The 11824-nt window shown below is 36.8% G+C and overlaps 1 protein-coding gene across 1 annotated transcript in view; it reads left to right on the forward strand.

The window, feature by feature from the left end:
• The first annotated feature begins 340 nt into the window (after positions 1 to 340).
• Positions 341 to 11824, forward strand: part of MCU (mitochondrial calcium uniporter) — a 64943-nt gene continuing 53459 nt past the window's right edge. Inside the window, exons 1-2 of the transcript XR_001000239.1 lie at positions 341 to 465; positions 11416 to 11485. The gene's annotated coding sequence lies outside the window, so the exon portion shown is untranslated. The remainder of the gene's footprint in view (positions 466 to 11415; positions 11486 to 11824) is intronic.

The following is an 11824-nucleotide window of genomic DNA, read 5'->3' on the forward strand; positions in this document are numbered from 1 at the left end:
CATAGCCAAACCTCATCTCTACAAAAATTAGAAAACTTAGCTGAGCACAATGGCATATCCCAGCTACTCAGGAGGCTGAGGCAGGAGGATCACTTGAACCCAGGAGGTCAAGGATGTAGTGAGCTAGGATCATACTGCTGCACTCTAGTCTTGATGGCAGAGTGAGACCCTGTCCCTCCATACTATCCCCAAAAAGGCCTTTATGAATGCTTTAAAATCTCCAATTAATGGAATGTGATTTGTTGTTCTTATGGTATTCCTACTGGATAAAATCTGGAAGGAATGAAGGAATCTTATTAGTCAGCTGGTACATGATTTCTTTCTTTCTTTCTTTTTTTTGAGACAGGGTTTCGCTCTTGTCACCCAGGCTGGACTGCAATGGTGCGATTTTGGCTCACTGCAACCTCCACCTCCTGGATTCAAGCAATTCTCTTGCTTCAGCCTCCCGAGTAGCTAGGATTACAGGTGTCTGCCACCACGCCCGGCTAATTTTTTGTATTTTTTTTTTTTTTAGATGGAGTCTCATTTTGTCATCTAGGCTAGAGTGCAGTGGCACGATCTCAGTTCACTGCAGCCTCCGCTTCCCAGGTTCAAGTGATTCTCCTGCCTCAGCCTTCTCAGTAGCTGGGAATACAGGCGCATGCCACCACGCCCGGCTAATTTTCATATTTTTAGTAGAGACGGGGTTTCACCATGTTGGCCAGGCTGGTCTCGAACTCCTGACCTCCTGATCCACCCACCTCGGCCTCCCAAAGTGCTGGGATTACAGGCTTGAGCCACTGCGCCTGGCCGTATTTTTTTTTTTCAATAGAGATGGAGTTTCACCATGTTGATCAGGCTGGTCTTGAACTCCTGACCTCAGGTAATCCGCCTGCCTCGGCCTTCCAAAGTGCTGGAACTACAGGCATGAGCCACCACACCTGGCCCATGATTTCTGTTATTCCAGTTTTGAGGTTTGTAACTAAATGAGACAATTATGTTAGAAATGTAGGTAGCATATTTATTTTATTTGTAATTAAGTAAAATAACTTACAGTAAGTGGAAAAAGAATTCTAAAACAAAACCAGCTACTTCGCTATAACTTTCTCTTTTTATATTTTTTTCTTTTCATGGTATGAGTTTCACACTCACACAACACATGGGAGAGTCGAGAGTGATTTTTATAGCAGCTGTTGTATCCCTCTCATTGCAGGGGAATAAGAAAGGCCTATAGTTATTTATATTTGTGAGTGGTAACTGCATTCTTTTTGTTATTAACTGAAGCTAGAGCAAAAATGAAAATCACACAAAGCATATACTTCTTGATTTGAAATTGTTTACTTCATTAATACAAAGAAGATTTGAGATGACTTCTCACGAGCATTTCTTTTCCCCCTTTTATTTTAGCCTTACCTGAGAAAAAAGTTAAGTCTGTAAGTCAAGGTTAAAATAAAGTAGCAACATGGGAGTGTACATTACTGAAATTCTATACTGATCTTTTTTTCTTCTATCCTAGCTTTTCTGATGCCTTTTAAAGGTTACAGAAAAGTAAATAAATCTGTTATATTTCACCTTAAAAAAGAGAAGTATACAACAGAGCACAATTGGGCCAGTAGATATTTATAATTCTTTTTCTCTCTTAATTTTTTATTTTGAAAAAATTCAAACCTACAGAAAAATTGCGGAAAGACTACAAAGTACAGTCTTATACCCTTACCTAGATTCACCAGTTACTCATCTTTTGCCACATTTGCTTTCTTTCTCTCTACCTATGTGCATGCACACATGTATACGTATACATATGCATATTATTGTTTCCTGATCTGACAGTGTCAGGCATCATAATCTTTCACCTCTAAATATTTCAGCCATGTTTTTTATAAGAACAATAACATCCTCTTGCTCTTGTACAATTCCAAATTTGTTTTTAATTTTTCCAGAATCCTGTCTGTTACCTGTGTTTTATCAGTATTCAAGAACAAAGGAAGCAGTGAGAGAAGTTATTAATAGCAACCGCCCACTTCCTAAGTTATTCACCACTCTGCATCTTCCAGAAACCAAGTGGGAAAACAAAGAGGTTGATTTTTCAAACCAAATAAATACAAAGTAATCGATAGACAAGGCCCCATAGCATTAAGTAGACCCAATTTCTTCTTCTATCACATATGGTTGAACTGTTTCTCTAAACTACTTTGTAGTGCGTGTCTTGTGTGTCAGGAAAGACTGTATTTATTTTCATGAATTAATAGACTTTCAGAGTTGGAAGGGCCTTACAATGTATGTTATATAACCCATGCATTTTACAGATGAGAACTAAGATTCAAGGTCATGCAACTAGAGATGAGACTAGAATCTAGCCTTTGAAACTCAATGCATTGGTTTCTGCTATGTGGTGTTTCCTCTCTATGAGCCCTAGGTACTTATGCTGGGGTCCTGATAAATGAGAATAGTGAAGGGTCTGACAATACTATTCCTAGCTAACTAATGCATCCCTTTGAACTCATTTGCATGAACTGTGGTAGTGCTTCTCAAACTTTAATGTGCGTGTGAATTTCCTGGTGACCTTGTTAAAATGCAGATTCTGATTCAGTAGGTCGGAGGTGGGGCCTGAGAATCGACATTCTAACAAGCTCCCAGGTGATGCTGATGCCCCAGATCCATGGACTACATTTTGAGTAGCCATTTTCTAAAACAAACACAGATTTCTCAGGCCCTAGGCATCATCAAAGTAGAAAAAAAAAACACTTAAAAATATAAGCCCTTTTAGTTCTATCAGGTATAGACACAAATGTAACTAACACCTGTTTATCCATCACCAAGCCAAAATAAAATATTTTGTAAAGTTTGTATTTTCCTAACTTTTATGGCACTTTAAGAAGGAAGTTTTATCTCAATATGTGCAACTAGTTCCCCAACATTGTTATGTCAACAAATGCATTGAGATTCCACAGGCTTTAATGGCACTGTGTAAGGAAATATGAATTCAGGTGATGAAAAGAACCATTGTCAAACTGAACTGTCTATCAAAAAGGGCAACCAAATGAAGTTCCATTTTTACTCTCAATAAAATTCTACAAGCCAACTACATTTATTCATTTAACAGATACAGTACAGTGGTTCCCCCTCACCTGCTGTTTCACTTTTTGTGGTTTTCACTACCCACAGTCAGCTGCAGTCTGAAAATATTAAATGAAAAATGCTAGAAATAATTAAGTTTTAAATGGTGCACTGTCCTGAGTAGTGTGGTGAGATCTCACACAGTCCTACACTGTCCCACTCTGTCCTACTCAAGACGTAAATCATCCACTTACAGCACAATAAGATATTTTAAGAGACCACATTTGTATAACATTTATTACAATATATTGTTGTAATTATTCTATTTTATTATTGTTAATCTCTTACTGTGCCTGATTTATAAATTAAACTTTATCCATAGGTATGTGTTTATATGAAAAAACATAGGGTTTGGTACTGTCAATGGCTTCAGGCATCCACTGAGAGTCTTAGAACAACATATCCCTCACAGATAACGGGGGAATACTTAGAGTTTCTGTTCGCATGGAGTTTACATTCGGACTTTATTCCCTTACATCTAAATCTGTATGCTGCTTTGAATTGCATAAATGATTGTTAAAAGGTATAAATGCTAAGTTTTATGTGCCAGTGAATCCTTTAAGTAAAGATCTTTGCATTTGGGTTTTTAGTTTTTAAAAAGTAATAATGAACAACACATTCAATGACCATCTCAGTACAACATGGAATGCATTTGTACCTACGTCAGTCAAAAATAAAACAGACCTTTAATATATAGGGAGAAATTTGTACTCTGTATCAAAAAATGCTTACAGAAATCATAATTACTTTTATTTCTCAGAGTAGCTTAGCAGTAAAACAACAAATCTTCAAATGTGTTTTATGTTGGTATCTGAAGAGATACTCTTTTAAAACCTCAGATTTCTACCTTTAACATCATAAGATGTTTATTTTGTATATATTATCTCTGTTTAGAGATAGTTGTGGTTTTTGAAATGTATTATAGTAATTAAATTTTTTATGTTGAGTCAGTCTCTTAAGGATTTTGAAGGTTTATTTTGCGTTTGTTTCTGTAGAATATTAGTCATTCAAGTGTTGTCATGTTTATATTGTCACTTTCCTTAAGTGAAACCAGCCTTGTGGAATGGTTTTGTTATCATTGTTGCATTATTTTTAATTTAACAGATGAAGAAACAGAGACTTAGAAGTGGAAATTCAAGATAGTGAGTTGTGGAAGTGGGCCCAAGTCTTCCCACTCCAGTGTTTTCCCCCACTATCCAATCTCCAGGTTAAAGCCACAGGCCTTATTTAGTATATCGGTAGATTAGAAGTAGTAAATGTTGCTGATAGGATGTTTCAACAACTTTGCTGTTTCAGGGATATAGAAAAAGACTGATCCCAAGTTGTGTAAGCTGTTATAGGTGTGTCTTGCTTTAGACCAACTGAAATAGTTTATACTGCTAATTGGAGTATCCGTACAAGCACTGAATTTTGGAGACAGGTTTGGCAAAGTTGCTGAAATACGGGTACTCTGGTCTTAGAAACGAAATTTTTGGAACATTATTGAAAGGGGTTCATTTTATAAGCATTCCTTGTTGTGCTAAGGGAAATATAACAGGGAGATACATGTGGACATATCCAAACTTGAGACAGAGTGAGGCTATTTATAATAAGATTTTAGCCATGGACAAATACATAGATACAGTTATTCCATCTAAAGCGGTTTGATGCAGTTAATGTAGTTTAGTTTGATGTAGTTGGTAGGTGTTTGTTTCTTAATGAAATTAGATCCCAAGATTTTCTTAAAGGGAACTAGGTTAGTAAGAAAATGACTTTCCTTCTCTTTCTTTTTTTTTTCTCTCTCTCTCTCTCTCCCTTCCTCCCCGCCCCTCCCTCCCTTCCTCCCCCTCACCATTCCCCTTCCTTTAGCCTGATGTCTAATTGACTGTGAATATTTTGGGGCTATTGACAGGTTATTTAGATTTGACAATCCTCCCAAGTTTCTGGAAGGAGCGTACTGCTGAGTTTGCTCTTTTGAACTATGAAAGATGATTAAGTATAGTTGAATAATTTACGATCACAGTAAGGAATTTAAAAGTAAATTTTGACTTGAATTTAATACTTTTCTGAGGGCATAAAATATCTTTTTTATCATTCTAAAGTTTAATTTTTATTGGCTTAAATCTTAGGTTTTGGAGAAATAAAGTTACAGTGTTTTGTAGCCTAACTCTAAATTGATAACACTAGGGATTAAGATCAAAGGTAAATGATTATAATACTACAGCAGACGTTATACTTTCTTTTAGTTTCAAGTCCCTGATTTTCCTTAAAGTTCTCAAGTTACTTATTAAAGATATGGACTGGTACCAAAAGAATAAACTTGCCGTTTCTTTTCAAGGAACTACGGGGGCACCAAATCACCTTATTCATTTGGCACCAATATTTCGAGGGAGGCTGGGCGCCTTGGCTAATGCCTGTGATCCTAGTACTTTGGGAGGCCAAGATGTGCAGATCACTTGAGTTCATGAGTTCGAGACCAGCCTGGCCAACATGGTGAAACCCTGTCTCTACTAAAAAATACAAAAATTGGCCGGGCATGGTTGGTGCTCGCCTGTAGTCCCAGCTACTCAGGAGGCTGAGCCAGGAGAATCGCTTGAACCCAAAAGGCAGAGATTGCAGTGAGCCAAGATCATGCCACTACACTCCAGCCTGGGCAACAGAGAGAGACACTATCTAAGAAAAAAAAAAAAAATTCCTAGAGATTTTCCCTTTCTCTGATAATTTTTGAAATACTTTCTAAATAATTAACTTTACTGAAGTTTAATCTTTGTATCTGCCAAGATTTAACTTAATTGACTTTACTTTAATCTTGATATCTGCCTGTGAAATTTAAATATGTAAATATTACATACCATTTGCCTGATTGTTTTTGCTGACTTTTCTTTCTTTTTTAACTTCCTGGTATATTTTTCAGACTTTCAGCATCAGTCAAATATTTATTAAAAGCTTCCAAGGAAGGTAAAGGGGGAGGAAAAAAAAAACCTAAACAGTAAAGGAAAAAAACTTTTAAAAACTTACTATTTTCTTGTGACATGTTAAAAATACAAAATTTAAACCATGAAATATTTTCAATTTAGGGGAGTTATGGAAGATAACTTTGATCTTGAGCTCTTATAATTGCTTCCTTGGTTTTTTTTGTTTGTTTTGTGTTTGTTGTTGCCATATTTCAAGGAAAAAAGGCAAGAGCAAAATAATTTTTGTTTTTGTTATCTTTATTAGACTCTAAACTTCTGGAGGTTTAAAGGAAAAAAAGGACTTATATGTGTGTTTGTAAATACTTAATATGTGGTACTTTATAATTGCCAGTGTCATTATAGAAGTAGGTGGGAAGGACTTTGAGAAAGTGAATTATCCCAAAACTACAGAAACTGTTCTATAAGCAAGGATCAGCAAACATTTTCTTAAAGGGCCAGATGGTAAATATTTGATACTTTGTGGGCCATGTGGTCTCTGGTGCAGCTACTCACCTCTTGCAGCTGTATACCAACCACTCAATTTTGCTGTTGTGATGTGAAAGTAGTTGAGTGGGGTATAGAGAGTAAGTAAATAAATGAGTTTTGTTATGTTCTAATAAAATTTATTTACAAAAACTGGCAGCCAGCCTGCCAACTCATGTTCTATATCATCTAACAAATATTACTCATAACCAGCCATGTAATGATGTGGTTCTCTGCCCCACAAAAACATCTTTTATTATTGTTAAGGATAATTTATGAAATCATAGAGGACAGTATGAAATCATAGAGGACAGAGGATTTCTGTTTTAAAACAGCCCAGTGTATATATATTGAAATGATATGATGGTTGGGATTTCCTTCTGAGATATACTGAAGGAGGGGCCGGGCGCGGTGGCTCAAGCCTGTAATCCCAGCACTTTGGGAGGCCGAGACGGGCGGATCACGAGGTCAGGAGATCGAGACCATCCTGGATAACACAATGAAACCCCTTCTCTACTAAAAAATACAAAAAAAAAGTAGCCGGGCGTGGTGGCGGGCGCCTGTAGTCCCAGCTACTCGGGAGGCTGAGGCAGGAGAATGGCGTAAACCCGGGAGGCGGAGCTTGCAGTGAGCTGAGATCGGGCCACTGCACTCCAGCCTGGGCCACAGAGCGAGACTCCGTCTCAAAAAAAAAAAAAAAAAGATATACTGAAGGGAAAAAACTGGGTGGATATAGATAAACTGAATTTGATAAAATGTTGATAAATATAGAAGCAGATGATGGGTTCATGAGATTTCTTCACACTGTGCTTCCTACTGTATGTGTTTGAAGATGTCAGTATTTAAAAGTTACTACATAAACAAATAATGGCCCAGTAAAGGCAGCAGTTTCTCCCTTCTCTTCTCACATCCTGGAATAGGAAGGAGAATAAGACAAAAATACAAGCCCCATCTTCAGCACAACTAGGGAGATCTCTGCAATTCCAAAACACTTATTATATAAAGGAAGGTTGTCAGATCCAGTGAAGGTCAAATAGAGGTGTGTGGGGAAACCCTGAGGAATGACACCTATGGTTGCAGATCCCCAACAAAGCCAGCCAAGCACAGTTCTCCAAAGGAAGCTGCTGACCTCAGACTTCTCCAAAGCAGCATTCAACACTGATACTTTCCCTTCCAAATCCTCAAGGAAAGATTAATTTAGAAATTAACATACCAAGCTACAGGAAATTTAGCTTTTATGAGTCCTACTTCTACAGGAAGAAGTGCAGCCAACCAAGAAATGAAAGGAGAAACTACAGCTAAAGTATTGGCAGTGAACATAGAGTCCATTGATCTATAGCATTAAGACTAAAACAAATGTGGAAATTAGATTTACAGAGCAGAATATGAATCGTTAAAACCTTGACAGTGCAGTAATGAAAGTCGATGAGGAAATAAATGATGTTGTCATGTTTTATAACAACCTGTCAAAAGATGTCATTTGAAATCAATAAATCTAGTAAAATCTTAAGATTGGAGTGGAGGGGGTCTATAGTTGATACATAGATACGTTGGTTAGAGCGAAAGGTAAACGCTAAGAGAAATAATCTAATAAACTAAACTGAATAGTAGAGGGAAAGAAAAAAGAAACATAGCTGTATTAATCATTGCTGATAATAGAGATAGGATTTTTATATATTACAGTATATTTTATGTAAAACTATAGTTATAACATAAAAAAAACTATAAAATATAGGATTTTTTTTTTTTGCCTAACATGTATTTGATGAAGACTTGTTATTTGCCAAGCACTGTCAGTGACCAAAACAGATGAAAATTTTTGCTTCATGGGTTGGAGGAGACAAACAAAATAAAAATAATAAGTAATTTGTTAAGAGGTGTTAAATGTATGGGGAGAAATACAGCATAAAAGGATTAGGAGTACCCATTGATGAGATTGCTTTTTTTGAAGTGGGTGAGTAGACCTTAGTCAGACAATGAAATTTGAACAAATATTTGAAGGAACTGAGGGAGCCAGATAGTTATCTAGAGAAACAGTATTCTAAGCAAAGGTAGTTGCTATTGCAAAGGCCCTGAAGCAAAAACGTAGCTGGGCTCAAGAAACAGGGAAGAGTGTAAAGGGGTAAAGCATAGTAATATAGGAGGGAGAGTGGTAAGCGATGAAGTCAGAGATAATGGGATATCAGAGAATATTGGACTTTCAGAGGCCGTTAAAAGACTTCAGACTTTTACTCTGAAGTAGCTACTAGAACAAAAAAGTAAACCTTTTTTATTATCAGAAGGAATATATACATAAACAAAGTAAGCCCAAATCATTGAGTAATTTTATTTTAATGTTTTTTAAGACATGAGGTCTCACTCTGTTGCCCAAGCTGGAGCGCAATGGCACGATCATAGATCACTGCAGCCTCTTCTAACTCCTGGGCTCAAGCAGTCCTCTCACTTAGCCTCCCAAAGTGCTGTGATTACTGGCGCAAGATACCATGCCCAGTCACCGGTAAAGTATTTTTACTTTAGAAAGCATCGCATACAATTTCATAACAGATAAGAGCTTAAATATGTATGCTATATTAATTAAAGTATATAGGCTAATCTATTAAAACATTCCCAGATCAGATTACTAAGAAAATGAAAGCAAAGGCCGGGCGCGGTGGCTCAAGCCTGTAATCCCAGCACTTTGGGAGGCCGAGACGGGCGGATCACGAGGTCAGGAGATCGAGACCATCCTAGCTAATACGGTGAAACCCCATCTCTACTAAAAAATACAAAAAACTAGCCGGGCGAGGTGGCGGGCGCCTATAGTCCCAGCTACTTGGGAGGCTGAGGCAGGAGAATGGCGTAAACCCAGGGGGCGGAGCTTGCAGTGAGCTGAGATCCGGCCACTGCACTCCAGCCTGGGCACAGAGCAAGACTCCGTCTCAAAAAAAAAAAAAAAAGAAAAGAAAATGAAAGCAAAGAAACTCAGAAAGGATAACAAAATTAAAGAACATGCACAACTGTAATAGGCATATGCAAACTCAAACATGCAGGGATCATGTTCCTAATATTGGACAAGACTTAGTACAAAAACCATTACACGAGGAAAAAGAGCCTACAAGATCTGCTTGAAAACAACTTTAAAGTGCTTCTCAGAAATACAAACAGAGACTTAAATGGAAAGACTTACAAGATTCTTTGACAAAAATCAAAATCCTTTTTTAACCCATGAAGTTAATATCTCACAACAAGATATAGCTAGTATTTATTGAGAATGTACTCTATGCCAGGCATGTTCTAAGGACTTTATATGTATTACTCATTTAGTCCTCACAACTACTTTACATGGGTGATGTTAGTATCACTTTTTGCCCATTTTTCAGTGAAGAAACCAAGGCACAAAGAAGTTAATAACTTGCCCAAGAGTTGCAGTTAAAGTTACTGAACTACAAAATGAACTCAGGCAAGATTATTTCAGATTCTGTGCTTTTAACCACTGCATGATACTGTTTTTTTGAAACCAATAGCTGTGCGTGTGTGTGTGCGTCTAGATAAACTGTCTCTAAAGTTCATGGAGAAACAAATAAGAATAACTGGGAGATTTCTTAAAGAAAAGTAATAAAGGAAAACTAGCCCTACTAGACACTGAAATATAAGACTGCACTAATGTTAAAACAATGTGGCTACTAGAGCATGAGCAGAATATAAGTTCAGAAATAGATCCAAATTCATGTAATTATCTGGAAAGTTATAAAGATAACATTTCAAATAAGAAAGGAAAAGATGTATTATTCATTGTATGGGACAGCTATGTTGTCATTAGAGGGAAATTAGATTTCTACTTACTAACTTTGACTAGGAGTAATTCCTAATGAATCAAAGATTTAAAACTAAACTAGCTGTGAGCCAAGTCTCAAGTAATTTTTAAATTATTTATTTAAATTTTTTATAAATGTCAGTCTCACATTTCTGCATGCTCTCTTAAGTTGAAACGAGATGGAAATTAATGATAGTCATATGAAGTGCATCAGACAAAGAAAAATCACTTAGGACTCTGTGACAATGCACACCTTAATACCGCTTAGTAGATGCTAAATGACATTTCTTTGTGCTGATGGAATGGAATATGTCAGGCCTGAAGCAGGTATATTGGATTTTATTCAGTTAATGCCTGCCCTTCCTCTTCCTTTGATACTTTTTGGGGCTGGGAAAGTAAAAGATACAAAGGAATAAAGTATTTGGCAAGTGAAAAATGTATTCAGTATTCATTCTGAAACATGGTTTAGTTATGAGAACCTGAGTTCCAGATCCACATCCACAGTGACATTGCTCTTCAAGGAAGTAGTAGAGGTGGATGTGAGTGGGAGTGATTTTTTCTAACACTCTGAAGCGGTCATGATTAAGGACTCAAGTAGTGAGGTTGCCTCTCCAAGTTTTTTAAAAAGGAGAGTGAACATAAAGACCAGATACCTAATCCATAATAAATTCTTGATACAGCTACTTAATAACTCTTATACCTGGTAAGAGATAGGAAGGAGATGCAGGTCTGAAAGGTAACCAGAGGAAGAAAAAGCCAGAAAGTTTACTTGAGGCCCGATAGTACCTAGAATCAATATTAAATGTTTTTCAAAGTACATAAAACATGATTTGTATAATTCTAATTTTGTTTCATGTAACATGTATACTTTTGTTTGTATATGTAAATGTGTTTGCATAAATCTTGAAAACACCAAAATGTTCACCACTATTATTTTAGGATGATAAGAGTTTGAAAGACTTTTATTTTCTTTTATCTGTATTTTTAAAGTTTTCTACAAAGCATACGTATTACTTAAGTAATCATATTTATATATTTATTATATACACACACATAAGTATGTGTTTGTTGTTCCATTCTGACAGTAGATATATCTTTTATGTTGTCTAGGTACACCAAAGGATCTCTTCCTGGCAGAATTTGGGAGTTGTTTATTGCAGTACTGTTGTGCCCTCTGATGGTGAGTTTCAGCAAATCCACCTTTTATGTCTAATATTATTTCCCTCTTAGCTCAATGTTTCCTATTCTCTATCTGACACAAAAATTTATAAACCATACTCTTTCACTTAAGGTGAGCTTAGGGGTTAGAGAGAGAAAGGAGGAGAAGGAAAATAAAATTTGGATGAGGATCTAGTGAGTTTAGAGAAGAAACCAAGAAGAAACACTAAGATCCATTAAGACTTAATAGGTTAGGCCGGGCGCAGTGTCTCAAGCCTGTAATCCCAGCACTTTGGGAGGCTGAGACGGGCGGATCACGAGGTCAGGAGATCGAGACCATCCTGGCTAACATGGTGAAACC

This window comes from Colobus angolensis, unplaced genomic scaffold (assembly GCF_000951035.1).
Source record: "Colobus angolensis palliatus isolate OR3802 unplaced genomic scaffold, Cang.pa_1.0 Scaffold12, whole genome shotgun sequence".
In the NCBI taxonomy this organism is placed as follows: domain Eukaryota; kingdom Metazoa; phylum Chordata; class Mammalia; order Primates; family Cercopithecidae; genus Colobus; species Colobus angolensis.